Source organism: Artemia sp. Qi Xiang Cuo, chromosome 13, assembly GCF_049724085.1.
Source record: "Artemia sp. Qi Xiang Cuo chromosome 13, ASM4972408v1, whole genome shotgun sequence".
NCBI lineage: Eukaryota > Metazoa > Arthropoda > Branchiopoda > Anostraca > Artemiidae > Artemia > Artemia sp. Qi Xiang Cuo.
In genome coordinates this window covers 40242551-40260577 of record NC_142806.1, presented here as the reverse complement: position 1 = coordinate 40260577, position 18027 = coordinate 40242551, and the positions used below count along the sequence as shown (strand labels likewise).

The window sequence follows — 18027 nt, the reverse complement described above, 5'->3', positions numbered from 1 at the left end:
ACTACATCAGAATCCACAGTCCTGATGGCTATAAAGTTATAGTCACACTGGGCCTGATGGAAGGCATGGAGCAGCACACGAATGTCACCTTACTCGTGGTTGGTAAGTGCGAAGCCTTCTCGAAAAGCAAAATCGCGCGTTGAAATAACTGTGTCTCCAAGAGTCCCCCACTACAAAGATATCCTGCAATTCCTGGACTACCATAGTTGCCAAAAAATGGAAGAGTCAACTCTTGTTCTAAGTTTATTTAAAAAAGTCACGCTAGTTCATCCAAGGAATGTGGGTTCAGTCTGTAATTTTCACTGCATAAGACAAAGCTCCTCAGTGTTCACGCGTTTTTAAAACTGCTTCTTTCAAAGCAGAAATATCATAAGAAATTTTGGCTGTGCGCTAAGTTTCAAAAAATTTGTCTGTGCATAACTCAAATACCTCATATCACTTTTATACTTAAGGCAGAAAAGACTATTAGTCACGTGCTGAGACTATAAACAATATCAAGAAATCACAGGAGCGGTAAAAATATAGCCTTCTGAATATTGTATGTTATGATACGAAGACATTTATAAAAGGAAACAGCACTTATTAAAGGCAAATTGTACGTTACTTGTCCTCTTCTCATATTCTTTCTCTTTAAAGAGTACGTACAGCGTGTATTTGCTTCTTTTCTTTGTTAAACCTGCTAACGATATGAGGTATTTGGAGTTACATTCTTAAACCCGCAAATGGTCCATTCATTCAGACCATAGTCGTCACTTCCACATTGAGGTGTACCAGAGTTTGTAATCAGGAAGTTTGAAAGACGGTCTACACCCAGAGATGATGAAAGTGATGATAAATCAGTAACAGAAGATTTGATATTAAAGGTAACCATATTTTCACACTTAGCATACTCGATTTAGTCATGAAAGATACTCTAAACCCATTTACTACCTCAGCATAAAGAAAAGAGTACGACCCGCAGTGGCGAAAATGACGATAACTCGGAAACTACTGATTTGATTTCAAAATTGGGCACATGTACAGAATCAGCAGACCTAAATCAACCAGAAACAACTCTTTAAACGTCCAAATCCTTCAATTTCAAAATAAACAATTTTCCGCGCGGAAAAACGTGATGAAACACGGAAAAACATGCTCAGAAAATGTGGTTCTGTCCGCTGTCAGATTCTCTTTATTTTTCTACATGTGTGTGCTAATTTTCGTGCTTTAATTATAAAATTCACAAACCTTAAGGAAATTGGCGCTTATGTACCTAACTAAAAATTCTCCGATTGATTTTCCATACAGCTCAAAGGAATAGATGTAAAAATAAAACAAATACTGATTAAAAATAAAAGTTAAATAGCCCCTAAGGGGGGGGATTCAAAAAGACAGGGTACTTTGTTTTTATCGAGATATAAAGAGAAAATTTTTTTAATTTCCTTATTTGAAATGTCATCTTTCCTTCGTATTGGGAGGAAGGAAACCCCTCCAATATATTTAAAGAGGTTTATTTTTAAGCATTATTGTCATACTTGAGCAATTGTCTTATGAACGCAAAGCATGGACAAATACTATAGCTGATACGCAGTTAAACCTCGCTGTACATAATTTCATTTGATCTAGAACTTAACTCTGTGCACATTGCTTTATAGTCATAACGTCTTTGTCGTCAAAGGATTTTTCAACTTAGTAATTATTTTTTTTTTGTCACACTATCGATTTATAAGGTGGTCAAATAATGACAATATATTCTGGTGTTGCAGGTGCAAGTAGAAACCACTTTACTTAAAATTTTGAGAATAGTTTGATCTTCTTGAGTAGATTAAAATGACGATTACATCCTAAAATTTATATTTTTACCGTAATTTTGATGTTTAGAATATCTTATTTGGAAAGTTCTATGCACCATTTAAAAAGAAGCTTGAGACTTTAATCAATTTCTTTAGGTCGTACAATTTAGAGATAAAAAAAACTGCTGAGTTAAGAAAACCAAGTATTAAAGCTAGTTAGTAAAAGCTAAGGTAGTTATGTAGTTTTGTTAAATTCCTATAAAATCCCATGTCTTCATGGACAGTCTATGGTTTGTTTAGGAGATAAATATTACAAATATTTGAAATTTGTCACTGAATATAAACAATTCAACATGAAACTGTTTATCTTTACAGTTTGATTATAGTAAACAATTTTTAGACAAATATGTTTTCAAACTCAAGCTCAAGTTGAATTTTGTCGTATTCAAGTTGAAGCGAGGAAAATATTGAATTTTCAATTTCTACAATATTTTCTGGGTTGAATGGTCGTTTCCTATTATTCAAGTTCGGGGAGACTGAAAATGAAATCAAAACTCAAAAATTCCATCATTTAGTACCCATCTTCTACCCTATTGAGTGAAATACAAAAATTACAGCTTTGTTATATGACGTGGAAATTATTGTATTCAAATGAGGAAAAAAAAATCTTCCCGAAAAAGCCGTTCACACCAAAAACAAGCAAGAAAAATTAAAATAAGTCAATATTAACGCCTGGCGGAATAACTAAAAATTTCCCGGCCAGTCACAATGAAAATAGGCCAGTCTGGCTGGACACAAGCCAATGTGGCAACACTGCCTGAGTATCCTAAAATGTGTCATATTTATCTAAGATATGTCCACCATATAATCTCTAGGATTACAGGATCTTTTTGTAGAAGTTGTATTATTGATCAAAAGCCACTTTGTAAACTTTTTCCAAAACGGCCAGTTCATGGGCGGTGGCAGGGGGGGGGGGCAGGGGGGACTATAAAGTAATTATAAAGAAACCAAAGGAAAGAGAGCAGAATAGGGAAAAACCATGGATGAAATGTATGTTGTCCCATTGTTGGCTGCCTGCCAATAGATTTTGACCATAAATGAGGAAAATAAAAGTTCTATTTTGTGACTGAGTGACCCCTTTCGAGTTTTCCATAAACTTTTTTCCTATATGATTTGGTTGGAGCAACAAAAATACAAATTTTCGTATAATTATAGAAAACACAAGGAAAACAACTTAATAAGGGTAATTTCGGAAAAAAAAATATGCCGTCAACTTTTGCTTGTATCAAACAGTTCGTGGTAACGAACTGTAAGTAAGGAGCGACCCGGCTCAATGGTAACCAAACTCTAGAAAACGGGATTTTGATACCAATACATACATCAAAAGAATCACATTTTAATGCTGATTTCAAATATAAAATTTTTCTCAAGTTTAGTCCTACCCATCAAAAGTTACGCGCCTGAGAAAATGTGGCTGATTTTCGAAAAAAGGAAAAGACCCCTAAAAGCTATAGAACCTTAATGAAAATCACACCATCATATTCAGCGTATCAGTGAACTCTACTGTAGAGGTTTCAAGCTCCTATCTACGAAAATGTGGAATTTTGCATTTTTTTTTTGCCAGATGAAAGATCACGGATGCGTGTTTATTTGTTGTTTTTTTTTCCAGGGGTGATCGTATCGAACCAGTGGTCCTATAACACCATGGGAGTGCTCATTGGAATGGAAATTAAAAGTTCTAGTGCCCATTTTAAGTAACCAAAAAATGGAGGGCAACTAGGCCCCCTCCCACGTTCACTTTTTTCCCAAAGTCACCCGATAAAAATTTTGAGATAGCCATTTTGTTCAGCATGTTTGAAAATGTTATAAGTATGTCTTTTAGGATGATTTAATCCCCCAAAGTTCCCGCGGGGAGGGCTTAAAGTTATGAAATTTGCCAAATGTTAACATATAGTTTTGTTTTTTGGGAATTATACAGACGTTTTCAGGGGGGTTTTTTTCTGGGAGTGGGGGGGGGGTCAGGGGTTATGTGGGAGGATCTTTCCATGAGGGAAGTTTTCATGGGGGAGAAGACATTGCTATGAAGGGGACGCCGGATTTCCCAGCATAGTTTAAAAAAAGATCAGAAATTAAATATAAAAAAAAAACAAGTTTTTCAACTGCAACAAAAGCTACATCAAAACTTAAAACGAACAGAAATTATTACATATATGATTGGGTTCACCCCCTAGTCAATACCTCGCTATTTAAGCTAAAGATTTTTCAGTACTTTCATAAGAGCTATTTATTCTAATTAACGGCCTTTGTGATTAAGCGGTCATTTTTAAAGAATTGGAACAAAATTAGAACTTTAGCTTAAAGAGCAAAGCACTGAGTAGGGGGTGAACCCTTTAATATACTTATTAAAATATATGAATGTAGAAGTTCGTTACGTAAGTTAATTCGTAATTTACGTATATTTATTACTATTAAAAACGTTCGTAAATAAAATTACACAAGTTTCGAGAAAGCCATTTAACCAAATAAAAGTAAATTAATATGCAAATTTTGTTTTAATTATTCATGTACTGTGAGCCAAGATAAAAACTTGTATTAAATCAAAAGCATTCTAAACTTAAATAAAAAACAAGTTTTTTAAACAAAATTCAAGAAGTTACTTTAAAGCTTGAAAAGAACATAAATTATTTTGTATATGTAGAGGGCTGTTCTCTCTGTAACGCCTCGCTATGTACATCAAAGTTTGTCAGTGTTTAAAAAAAATAGAGTTGTGAGAGAGTCAAACTTTACCGTAAAGAGCGAGGTGTTGTGGAGGGGACAGCCCCTTTCAGATACGGAATAACTTCTGTTCGTTTTAAGTTTTAACGTCGTTCCTTACTTTCAGTTAAAAAAACTTATTTTTTTTTTATTTTATTGCAAGAGAACCCATGAGCTGATACATAAAGCAACTATAACCAGAAATTTTTCTAATAAATGGAATGCTAGCAATTTCTGTATTTTCCCGCTGAACGGACACGTTTTTGGTGTTTTACTATCATTTTTTTCCCAAGAGTGATTATACTTATCTAGTAGAGCCCGGCTTTAAATTTATCAATGGTCTTCAGGTCATAAGATTCAGACATATTGAAAAAGTCTGAGAGTCTGGAAAATATTCAGAAAACAAATTAAGCCGGCATACCAGTCCTGATTTTAAATAGTTTGCCTTTCAAAGCGAGTATCAAGAAGAAGCAGAGGGAAAAGTAGAGATTTATAAGCGCTAGGGTTGACGCGAAATCGCAAAAATGAGAGCAATAGTAGCCATAATATCTTAAGTAATCGAAATCAGATTTTGTAATTAATAGACCCTAATTTTTCCCCTGAATTCATGGAAAATAAGAAGAGTTTTGTTTACTATAATTAATGACTTTAAACTAGATTTCGAGAAATTTACTAGATCCTCTAAATTTACTAGTTATTTTTTTTTTTACTAGATCTAGTAAGTAGTGCAGCTACAATGCTTACAAGCGGGCAGTCCCCATGTAGCTACAATGCTTACAAGCGGGCAGTCCCCCCATGTAGCTACAATGCTTAAAAGCGGGAAGTCCCTCCATGTAGCTATAACAGCTCCAACAAGACAGTCCCCCCACCTTCCGACAAGACGCATATCCCATCATTCCGACAAGACACATATGTAGCTACAATGCTTACAACAGGGGTAGTACCCATACCATACAACGGGGGCAGTCATTAACATGTATGATAAAAAAAATCACCACGTCTAAAAAGTCATATCTGTGGTTGGTTTTGTATGTTCTTATTAGAATCAGCCTACCATGAAAATTCGTGTTGTTCACGAAACAATGCTTTTGATATTAAATTCCATGTTTTCTGTTAAAAGTCCTGACTGTTTTAATGGTATGTTGATTCTTTTCATGGTATGGGTAAACAAACTTGGTTGTTTTGACCTTGAACACGGATATAAAAACTCTGACGATGAGTTATTCAAACTTTTATCGATGTTTTAATGTTGGACATGATTCTTCATTATGGTATGATTATAGGCGTTGAAAGAAACAAAAAGGGTAAACCACCTGAGGGAATGCTAACTCCTATTCAGAGATACATATTTTTTTTATTTGGGCGATTCTCAACTGTGTTCGGTATAATACACAACTACCATTTGAATCTGGATCTTAAGATGTCGGTAAAGAGCAATATCAAAACAAAAAAAGTGTGTAGACATTGCATTTAAATGGCTTGCGAGCCTAGTACATGAGGCAAATCATACTTATTTTTATTCCGTCCCATAGTCCCCACCCCCACTATCCTTCAAGCCTATCCCACCCACCCACCCCCCAAACATCCCCCTCCCCCAACTCTCCACCTCAGCCCCCCTCTCCACCCTCCACCCCTCCAACATTTTTTTTCAACTTCTTTTTACATCTAAATTATATCAGAAAAATAGAATGACACTTTTGATTTAAATTTTAAAACAAATTCTTGTGCATACCCTAACTTATATTGATGAGGACTGATGGTTCTCATTCAATATTTTTTCATGAAAAACAAACTGATTGTTTTTTTCCAGGATTGGAAAGTGTGTAAACATAACAAAATCATCGTTGCGTCGAATGCTGACAAAGAGATATATTTGAACTATGAAACAAGTAGTAGTGGAGATCTTATTGGGAATGTAAGCCTACGTTGTCATGATACATGGGGTCAAGAAGCTATAGTCAAACCTTGATTAATATTCATCTGCAATCACCATGATATTTGTTATGGGCAAATATTTTAGACAATGGAACGCATTTTTTCTTAACGTCATTACATTGATATTTTTGAAATAAGAAGTAAAATGGATTGTTTATGCTGATCATTATTTTTTTTTTGGATCAATTAGAACTGAATGTTTTTTTTGCGCTAGTTTGCTAGCAGTTTCATGAGGAGAAAGATCATTTTAAATGTTTCACGAAGAGAAAAAACCAAAATGAACTTTGAAACATCTTCAAAATGTAACTGTGACAAGGTAAACCACGACAAAACACTACTGAAATATTCCAACTCTTACATTTAACGAAAAAAAAAATCCAAAATGAACTTTGAAACATCTTCAGAATGTAACAGTGACCAGGTAATCCACGACAAAACACTACTGAAATATTTTAAATCTTACATTTCAACGAGAAAAAATACAAAATGAACTGTGAAACATCTTCAGAATGTAACAGTGATAAGATAAACCACGACGAAACACTACTGAAATATTCCAACTCTTACATTTCGACGAAAAAAATCCAAATTGAACTCTGAAACATCTTCAGAATGTAACAGTGATAAGGTAAACCACGACGAAACACTACTGAAATATTCCAACTCTTACATTTCGACGAAAAAAATCCAAATTGAACTCTGAAACATCTTCAGAATGTAACAGTGACCAGGTAATCCACGACAAAACACTACTGAAATATTCCAAATTTTACATTTCAACAAAAAAAATACAAAATGAACTTTGAAACATCTTCAGAATGTAACAGTGATAAGGTAAACCACGACGAAACACTACTGAAATATTCCAACTCTTAAATTTCGACGAAAAAAATCCAAATTGAACTCTGAAACATCTTCAGAATGTAACAGTGACAAGGTAAGCCACGACGAAACACTACTGAAAGATTCCAGCTCTTACATTTCAATTTAAAAAATCCAAATTGAACTTTGAAACATCAAGAGAATGTAACAGTGACAAGGTAAATCACGAAAAAACACTACTGAAATATTCCAGCTATTATATTTCAATGAAAAAAAAAAATCCAAAATGAACTTTGAAACATCAAGAGAGTTTAACAGTGACAAGGTAAACCATGACAGAACACTACTGAAATATTCCACCTCTTACATTTCAACAAAAAAAAAAAAAATCCAAAATAAACTTTGAAACATCATGAGAGTTAAACAGTGACAAGATAAACCATGACAGAACACTACTGAAATATTCCAACTCTTACATTTCTACGAAAAAAAAATCGAAAATTAACTTTGAAACATCTTCAGAATGTAACAGTGACAAGGTAAACCACGACAAAACACTACTGAAATATTCCAACTCTTATATTTCAATGAAAAAAAAATCCAAAATGAACTTTGAAACATCTTCAGAATGTCACAAACAAACACACACACACACACAAACACTCACACACACAAACACACACAAACACACACACACACACACAAACACACACACACACAGACACACACACACACACACATAAAGAAACACACACAAACACACACAAACAAACACACACACACAAACACACAAACACAAACACACACACAAACACCCACACACAAACACACACACACACAAACACACACACACAAAAACACACACAGCCAAACACTAACGCACAAACACACACAGAAACACACACAACCAAACACACACACACACAAACACAAACTAAAACCCTTGACCTGAGGGTTGTGGGGGAGTGTCCTCCTCAAAAGGTATTTTTGAGGTGTTCAGCGTAGTTCATTTCCAGATAGAAAATATATTTTTGAGGAGGATACTCCCCCAATGGGAGGGTGGGCGTGGGAGGGGGATTAGTTGCCCTCCAACCACTTTCAACTATTAAAAAGGGCATCAGCCCTTTCTATTTTCAATCGAGTGAGCCCTTTTCGAATTTCCCACGACAACTCCTTCGATACGAAGTGCCCTGGTCTAAACAACAACAACAACAAAAAAAAATAATAGATTATACCCACATCGATATTTACCGAACTGTTAAGCCTTCCAATCACTTTCGACTATTAAAAAGGACACTAGGCCTTTCGGTTTCTAATCGAATGAGCCCTTTTTGAAACGAAAACGCTTCAATGTGGAAATGTCACATGGAAAAAACCAAACAATCAAGATTTGTATAAAAAACATGGAAAAACAAATTCTTCAGGCAAATTATATTTTTGGGCTGATCTTCAAGAAGTCATCCTGTTGCCACGCATGGATTCATTTAGAGAAGCCGTGTTTACTGGAGGAATGGTGGAATTTAGTGAGAGGTATGTGGCACTTGGAACTTAAGCCAAGTCCAAAACATTAGCTGTATTGTGGTTTGAAGCTATTAGTGGGAGAAAAAAGGAAGACACCTTAAATTATATGTATGCTTTATTTGTCACTTTAGGGATACCAAACATATTTGCCTTTGGGTAGATAACTGTTCAAGGTAAAGCAAAAATTAGACGTTTTTAGCTTTCTGCTTTACCTGGTAAACAATTGTGATGCATCTTTCTAGGACAAAGTTTAAATTTTTTTTACATTGAAACTAGTCACACAATTATGCCCGCCAATTCCTTTCATTGTCAGGTTGAACTCACTTCATCACCGCCTAAAATATTTTTGAATGTCAGGGTTATTCTTTGAAAATTAAATAGAGAGATAGTGACGACAGTATGCCTTACCTGAGGGTTTAATAGAAATAACAGCGGGAAGAGGACATACCACTCTTTTCTATTCGACTAAATATGAAGTTGCTAGTGTTAAGACGATGAAGTTTTACAAACAAAATGTTTAAAGAAGTTATCGGCACCGAGAAATAGAGAGGAAGTCCGAGGTTTCAATAAAGGAAAGGAGAAAAATAATGCTGAAAAACTCTGTCTGTTCATGTCATCAAACCGTCGGGGTAAAGAATGAACTTCCTGGAGCCAAATGAGCCGGACTTAATCAACTACTTTGAGTAAAAAGAATATTGTTCCTATGATATATATGTTATGCCAGAGATAAAATACTCCTTCACTGTTAATACTTTCTGTGTCACTCAATCACTAAACTGATCTCTTTTTTGTGTGCTCAATATTTACCAAATAAATAATACATTTTATTAATAAATTGATGTGTCTTTTAGCATGAGTAATTTGAACATTAAGACCCTTAACTCTTTTGATAGGAATTAGACCTTTCAGATATGTATATGTAGTGCAGACCAGTACTAAGGTAAAAGACCTAAAATCCATTTTTTTTCAAAATATTAATGTTTTTTTTACTTTTTAAAAGCACAAATAAATTTATACAGTTAAAGTTAGCATTCAAAAATGTAAAGCTACATTGAAAGTGAAAAAGTCTTGATCCCAACTTGATAAATAGTTTTTCTTGAATTCTGAAAAATCCTAGATTATGGGTCTAGGACTTTCTTTCTTAAGGCGGCAGTGTTATCAAACATATTATTCGCAAAGAGCTGGACAGTGACGGCTGACATTTTTTATGAGAATGAAAAAATCATTTTACTCGCTTCCTCAAAAAGCAAAATTACAAGTTTTTTTGCAGCAAGAGAGGAGCTATCACCACTATGATAGCTCCACTCAATGATTGACCCAGTGATAGTGAAGTAACACCTTTTCCGCCATTTGCCATTATTTACGAGTGTGGTTGCATTAATTCTTCATTATTTAAAATTTTCTTTATATTTTCCAGTTTTCTTGCGTTATGTTTCTTTTTCGTACTCCAATTTCTTTGTTGTACATTTTAAGCAGGCAAAAATAAACTTCTTGTGAAAATACGCCACAGACGTAAACCATTTATATTAAAGCCGCATTTTTGTACCATAGAAATAATGGAAAGTACTCTCTTTGATCGAACCCTGAAGTAGCTTAATAACAAATTCCAAAAAACTTTGTGAGAAATAAACATTGAGCGTATATACACCCTTCACTAGGCGCCTCGGGAGTTTCACATTCGCAAATAGACACAAATCCGCAAAAAGACTTCTATATACAAAAAAGATAAACATATCTCATTCTTACTAATATGGTGATGACAAGCAGTCTGGAAGTGATATTATTTGCTACGTATGTACCTTTCGTTTAAATGTCCATGCACTCAAAAAGACTTTTCTCAGTTGTCTCTTATTCTCAATATCTATAAGCAGAGTTACAAACAGAATTTGAAATAATTTAATTATCACAGAAATTAATGGGCACAACATTTGATTTGTTTGGCCTTTAGCACTTCGAGTTTCTTCAGGGATGCAGGAATGGAACAAGAAAAACATAAACTAAGCCACTCAATTGTCTTTAAGTATTTCCACTTGTCTTTGACTGCAAATAATCCTGATAAACTTTCACTTGCTTTTCAGACTTCTTTAATAGTTTTTTCCTTAGCCCTTTGGAGATTTCCTTCCCTTCAGCGTCATGAGTCGGTACTCCCTGAAAATAGTTTTTTTTTGTTAATATATGGCTATAGTAAATCTCCAGCCAGACACTAGCCTAGCTAAACTTCCAAACAATTCACAATTGGGTGGCTCAAACATAACAGGTGATCCGAAAAAAATGGCGCCGTATTGCCAGTTATAGTTCACCCAAAAAAGGAAACTTTTCAATAATAAAAAAAAAACTCTGTTACAGTACAAGAATTCATTTTGGGGAAGAACGGCAGCATGAACTTCCTTTTTCTGATATTTTTGGCTGACTAAAACCATGATGAAGTACTATCTATTAAAAAAACTAAAAAACTAAAAAAAAACCTGATATCAAACTGCTGCGCCACCACAGGAAAAAAAAAAACAACAACCGTTTTTGTCAAAATGGATATATTTCAAATCCTTTTCCACTTAGTCCCGGAAGCCTTTTTTACTTAAAACATATGATCACAATATTTGATATACAATGTGTTTTCTATTCTCTGGCCAACTACCTTCTAGAACACCTCCATTTTTTTGGTTGTTTGATTTTGCACGACGAGGCAACTTCATGAAGATAGGGATTGACTCAAAAAACAATAAATCACAACTGCCGTGCCTAAAGATCGTGTCTTAAATTGTAACACTTCCGAGATCAGTGCCAAAAAACTGTCTGCTACGTTGTTCTTGAAAGGAGGTTCGGCATCAATGTCGATTATTAAGGGGTCACTCACTCTGTATCACCTGTTGTACACCCTGGAGTGTCGCTTTTTCCACCACACATGGCACCCTTTCGTCATGCTTTTCCAAATATGACAAACTTTGTACTACGTGGGGTGTGTTTCTTTTGACGTACATGATTTTTATTTAGAGTGGGCAACTTCTCGACTGTGGGAAGACGGTTTTGTATTGGCAAAGAAATGACTATATTGGCCGATAAATTCAGTTTTATAATGTACACCCGTAACGCCTACACAGACGGGTCCATGATCATGAACAGACGGGTCTTCTTTTTGGAAAAGAACTCAGAAGACCGTTTTTGACAATTATCTAAGAAGCGCGAAATTATCAGATACAGCCTTTACCAGATACAACGATGAAATATTCATGTAATTTATTCTCCTGCAAAAAATTTCAGGTTTTTTATTATATTTTGAGGCACAGAAAAAATCCAAAATTCAAAGGAATAGAAGTACCTAGAAACAGCTAAACTGTATGTTAATTCCTTTCTTAATAAACATAAGCAGCAGTGTTTTTCGAAAAAAACAAAAACAAAAAAAAACTGGATATACCTTGTTTATTCGCTTCGAAAGTTCAGAGTGTTTTCTTATTTTTAAACCCGTGATTAATTAAGCAATTAATAAAGAATATCTTCCAACAAAATACATCTTTCTCAATCAATTAAGTAAATTACACTGGACTTAAGATAAGCTTATTTAATGAGCTTCCCAGTGATATGAACGTGAAAATCCAAGAAAATGGGACTGGGTTTAAGACACGTGAGAACTGGCAACACTGCCCGCTACAAAAATCACTTCTGCGTTAACTTAATTCTAGACAATCCTTGTATTTAATCCTACAATTTAAAACACCTTTATGTTGGAATTAGTTACCGTTTAATTTAACAGAAGTAATACACCTAATACACTTTCTTAAACTTAATACGCTTATCTTAGACTTAGTCGCTTAATATAATAAACGTAATACACTTTCTTCGACTTGACACACTTACCTTAGATTTCATATACTAACATGTTGAAATTAATTATTGTTTAATTTTGTCTTCTCAATAGTACGATTTTTATATGTGATTTAATTTTGATTAATTTAAACTTATAAAGATATATTTTAATTAATTATTTTAAATTTACAAACTAATTTAATTTGTAAATAAAAAATGAATTAAATAATACAAAAATAGTTTAGATTTGTTTAAAAAGTTTGTTCAACTTAATTTTGTTTTTATGTATATCGTTTAATTTTGTCTTCTCAATAAGATGGCTGCTGCCAAATGATAGCAAAGACGCTCTTATTCTTCTATTCTTCCTTAAGAAAAATAAAAATTCTACAATTAAATGTATCAGAAACGAATAAAAGGCAGAATAATTAGTGCAATCCTTTGCTCCCGAAGATGTACTCCGCAGTTTTCTATTACAAACCATGGTGATAAGAATTTTTCTCATTCTTAAAAAAAAAACAAAAAAAAAACAGGAACTTCTCATAATTATCTAACATCTCCCCCTCTTGTTTGTAAGTCCTTCTCCACAATACAGGAAAAAGCTCAAAATATATGTCTTATTTTACATTTTTATATTTTATATTATTATATTATAATTTGATAAGTATCTTTATGAAACTTTGAAGCCAACCAGCCAATGGACCGTAGTTAATGACTATTGGTCTGGAATTTTTTCGGCCGTATTTTCCTGCCTACCAAACTTCAATCATATCCGAGTACTTTCATACGGAAGGTTGGCAGGTGTAGGGAGCGGCATATCCCTCTGAAAGTCCGTCCCCTTAGCTCATGGTGACTGTCTCATAAGTTTCTACCATATCTGAGTACTTTCATGCAAACTTCCATAAATGAGGCGGGTCCTTGAAAGTCATTCTTCTTATGTCCCACTATCCCAACTTGCCCCATAAGTTGAAATTGAAATTGTGACAAAAAGCCTGGCTACCTTTCCGCTTCAAGCAAAGTGTAAAATGCTTTTATTTCTGCTAAAAAGTCAACAGGAAGAGGGGAATATAAGAGCAGCCAAGGATTCGTGTTGTACCCCAAATTATACAGGTTGAAAATAATTGCACGTGGTTCATTGTCGCACCAAGTCAGAAACTAGCGTACTTTTGCATCGAATCAGAATATATCTTGGTTTCGCATTATCATTATGTGGTATGTTCCGCAATGAAGTTGTCGGCTCCTCACAATTTTCAAAATGGCATACAACATGAACAGATCTATATCCGAAAAAACTGATGTCATCTACATCAGGACTAAAAGAGAGATCGTGAACGGATTTATTTTTTTTAAATAACTGACGTCATATAATTTAGTCAGATCAAGGATTATTGATCAGTGTTAAAACGAACCTTCCAGTTTTGAAAATTTTACAGTTTAGACATAGAAATAAATTAAATTTTTTAATTTTAAGAGTTTTTAAGTAAATTTATAAAAGAATTTTAAACAGGACTTAAAGTTTTAAAGCTTAACTATAGGAATTAACAACTTAAGCTACTTAATTATTTAACTTAAAGTAAAGCTCTAAGTTTTATGTGAAGTTTCAGTTTTTAATTAAAAAATAAAGTATAGAAAAGGTTTAGAAAAGAACAAAAAATTAGAATTTAAGAGGAACATTTGATAATACACCTCTGCTTCAGTCCAAAACGCAGCAAAAGAAATTGCACTCAACGGAATAACGAAAAAAAAGATTGGTAATAAAAATGGCGGAACTTTTGGATCCCTGGGAAAAAGCTCCTTTCTCACTTTCTGTATTTCTTAATTTCTCGATCTCGATTCTGCTCCTTTCTGTAAAATTTTCCGTTAGTTATTTTAAGACTGTATTTGAACGCTGAGACTAGGGAAACGTCAAATATCTTAAGCATTTTTTCATTTCATTATAACTTTGATTGGAAACTGGTCCTTGGCTGCTTGCCCGTTAAAAAGGAGTTTTCAACTCGTAAACAAAACAATGGGTCAAAGAAACGAAAATTTGCCAGAAAACTTCAGTTAGTCCTCTGTGACATAGCCCCCTTCAGCTTCAGATCATATACATGAGGACCAAAAACTGAGATAAAAATGACGCAAACCGTGAAAGGATTTTTGTTAAAAATAACTGGTCAAATCAATATAATTTGGGCAGATCATCAAGGATTATTGATCAGCGTTATAACAAACCTTTCTATTTTGAAATTTTAGAGTTTAAATACAGAAAGAAATAAAGCTTTTCAGTTTTTAAGTAAAGTTTTAGAAGACTTTTAAGCAGGATTCGAAGTTTTAAAGGTATACTGTAAAAAATTAACAACTTAACTTAAGCTACTTAACTACTTGAAGTCAAGGTAGAGCTCTAAGTTTTAAGTAGAGTTTTAAAGTTTTTAAGTAAAGAAATAAAGTATATAAAAAGCTTAGAAAAGAAGCGAATATTAAAGTTTAGGAGGAACATTTGATCATATTCCTCTGCCTCAGTCCAAAACACAGAAAAAAACATTCAAAAAACTCAACCGGAATCACGAAAAAAAAGATTCGTAACAAAGGTGGCAGCCCTTTTGGATCCCTGGGGAAATGCTCCTTCTCGACGTCTGTATTTCTCGATATCGATTCTGCTCCTGTCTGTAAAATTTCCCGATCGTTAATTTAAGACAATATTTGAACACTGGGAATAGGAGAAGGCCCAACATCTTAAGCCTTCTTTCATTTTATTATAACTTTGATTGGAAACTGGTTTCGTTAAGACGGAGCTTGCCCGTTAAAACGGAGTTTTCAACTCGTAAACAAAAAAAATGGGTAAAAAAAAACAAATACTTGACAGAAAACTCCTGTTAGTCCTTTGTGACACAGACATCCCCCCTTCAGCTCACAAACCTTAGGCTCTGACTCATGGTCAAACAAAACCACCCCTTTGGCCCCAGGCAAGAATAACACGCAGCTTTTCAAAATATAATGTCTTATTCATCAATCCAGCCAGAGGTCTACAATTTCCGTAAAAACCACCAAGGGTAGACCCTTATCAATTTCACTCAATAAACAAAAAATCAGGAGCATAGAAAAAAAAAAAAAAAACTGGCCGAAAACAATATCATTGTGCTTTAATATACTTCATATATACTATACTTAAGTTATTGTTCGTTATACATACCCAATATTTTAATATAATTCGATTGTACTTCAACATCAAAATTCCCCCAAAGATTATTTTTTCAGGATTCTGTTAATGATTTCCTACAAATAATTGTGCTACTTAACACAATATTACACAGTTAAAAAGCAATTTTAAACCATTATCAAAACAAAGGGTTATATGATTATTTTAGACCGAAGACTCGCCAAAGTTAATATATACCCCACATTGGGGGTGGCGGGAGGGGAGAAACGTCTAGTCTTAAAAAGCTTTGTATAGGAATTCTTTTCATGCATATTTTAAACAATTACCTGGTCGTCAAACTGCGAATATTTATTTGTCTCCTTTCTAAAAAGGTCACCGGGAGGAATAGCTTGAAGAGCAGCTTTCTCCGCTTGAAGAGCAGCTTTCTCCTTTTGCTTCGCAGCGGCTTCATCCTTCTTTCTCTCCTTTTCTTGTCGTTTCTTTTCTTATTCCGCCCTTTTAATATATCTTTCTTTAATGAGAGCTTCACGCGATTCAATCTTTATTATAAATTTACCTGAAATACAATAATTTAAATTGACTAATTTCCAGTGAAAGATGGATTAGAGAAAATCCTTATGGACTGGGTGTAAAGTGTTGCTTACGTTAACAGATCTTTTGTTCCAAGTACCCAAAAAGAGATGGAAACTACGGAAATTCGACAAAAAAAATATTCAAAAAAGGTACTTGTATGATGTACCCCCTACCATTCAAAAAGTGAAGTTAGACTAATCCCAATAAAATATATCTAAGTATCATAAAAATATAATGCTTTAGAAACAACTTTGGGCTATATATTGGCACATTAGGGGGGAGGCATTGATAAAATACAGCGGATCTAAATGCGAAATGTGTCAGCTCAATTATTCTGATATTATGAAGTAAGAATTGTTTTCTGACTCCACACTGTCCAAATACTTTACCCCCTTCCCCCTCCACCCTAATGTGCAAATATAGCCCAATTTACATGTTTCCCATCTATTGTGTTACTTCTTCTTGTCTTTTCTCACGCTAAGTTGAAAGAAACCAGCGAAAGAAACCGGTTTACAGTGCGTCCATGTATGAACAACCTGAGCGGTAGGGGGTATATCATACAAGTACCACAAAGAATTCTCTACGCCTGAATTTTTCCTAACGAACCAAATCTAATTGGAAGTTACGACTGATCAGTCAAACTCCCCTTCAAAATTTAGGAAGTATCTTCAAGACAAAAATCCTCCGAACATGGATGAGTGATTTCTGATACTTGGCGAGAAAACTTCATCAACTTTATGAGCGACATTATTAAGCCAAGTCAACACCATGTGGACAGGCCATAATAAATAAACAAAGAATAGATGCAAATTATAAAAACGGAAATTTCCGATATAATGTGATTTTCCCCAGTCCGGGTTGACATGATCTGACCAAAAATAATGTGTAAAAAGAATCAGAAGGCAAACATGTCAAAAAAAAAAAAAACAGAAGGGATAAGATATTTATCCTTACAGAAAAACCAAGCCGATTTCGATAGAAAATCGATCAAAGCCAACAATGGAATTTACTATAAAAATATGTCGTCTGCGGAACGACATATATGGTAGGCGAGTATCCTGCCACCGGACTATACACTTAACCCTTCATTACACCACTATTACATTTTCTATTTAGTGAAAAGAGGTTACAAAAAAATACCTGGAAAAGAATCGATTGTAGACAAACAAAACTTTAGAGTGAATTCCTGCATTAGAAACTTTGCAATAGGCCCTTTTGAGAGTCAGGCCGGGTTTTTGACTGTCTAAGAATACCGTTTGTGGACAAATACCATCTTTGGAATTTGATCCCACGACCTATATCACCAAAACAAAGTTTTTTTGAACACCTGTAATGAGAGTAACTTTTTCTAAAATACAATTAACTTGTCGAAGTTTTTTAAGGCAAAAAATCATATAATTTTCCTGTTTTATATATTTTTTTTTACATTTCAATAAGTTCAGAGGTCTCTAGACTAAAAAAATTGCCACAAAGCGTTTGCTTTATCTTTTTTGAATTACTTTTTCTTGAAAACTATTGACTAGTTAAAGCCTTTTAAGGCAAATTTTCATACAAGTTTCCTGTTTTTCTCCACATTTTAAAAATTTCAAAGATCTCTATAGACTAAAGAAATTGCCACAAAACGTTTGGTTTATCTTTTTTGAATTATTTTTTTCTTGAAAACTATTGACTAGTTAAAGCCTTTTAAGGCAAATTTTCATACAAGTTTCCTGT

At 34.1% G+C, this 18027-nt stretch overlaps 1 long non-coding RNA gene across 1 annotated transcript; it reads right to left on the bottom strand.

The window, feature by feature from the left end:
* Nucleotides 1-10684: 10684 nt before the first annotated feature.
* On the bottom strand, nucleotides 10685-16684 carry LOC148945277 (uncharacterized). Its single transcript, XR_016142699.1, has 2 exons — nucleotides 16068-16684; nucleotides 10685-10952 (listed from the first exon to the last, which is right to left on the bottom strand). It is a non-coding gene; the product is annotated as an uncharacterized LOC148945277 (long non-coding RNA).
* Nucleotides 16685-18027: the final 1343 nt, after the last annotated feature.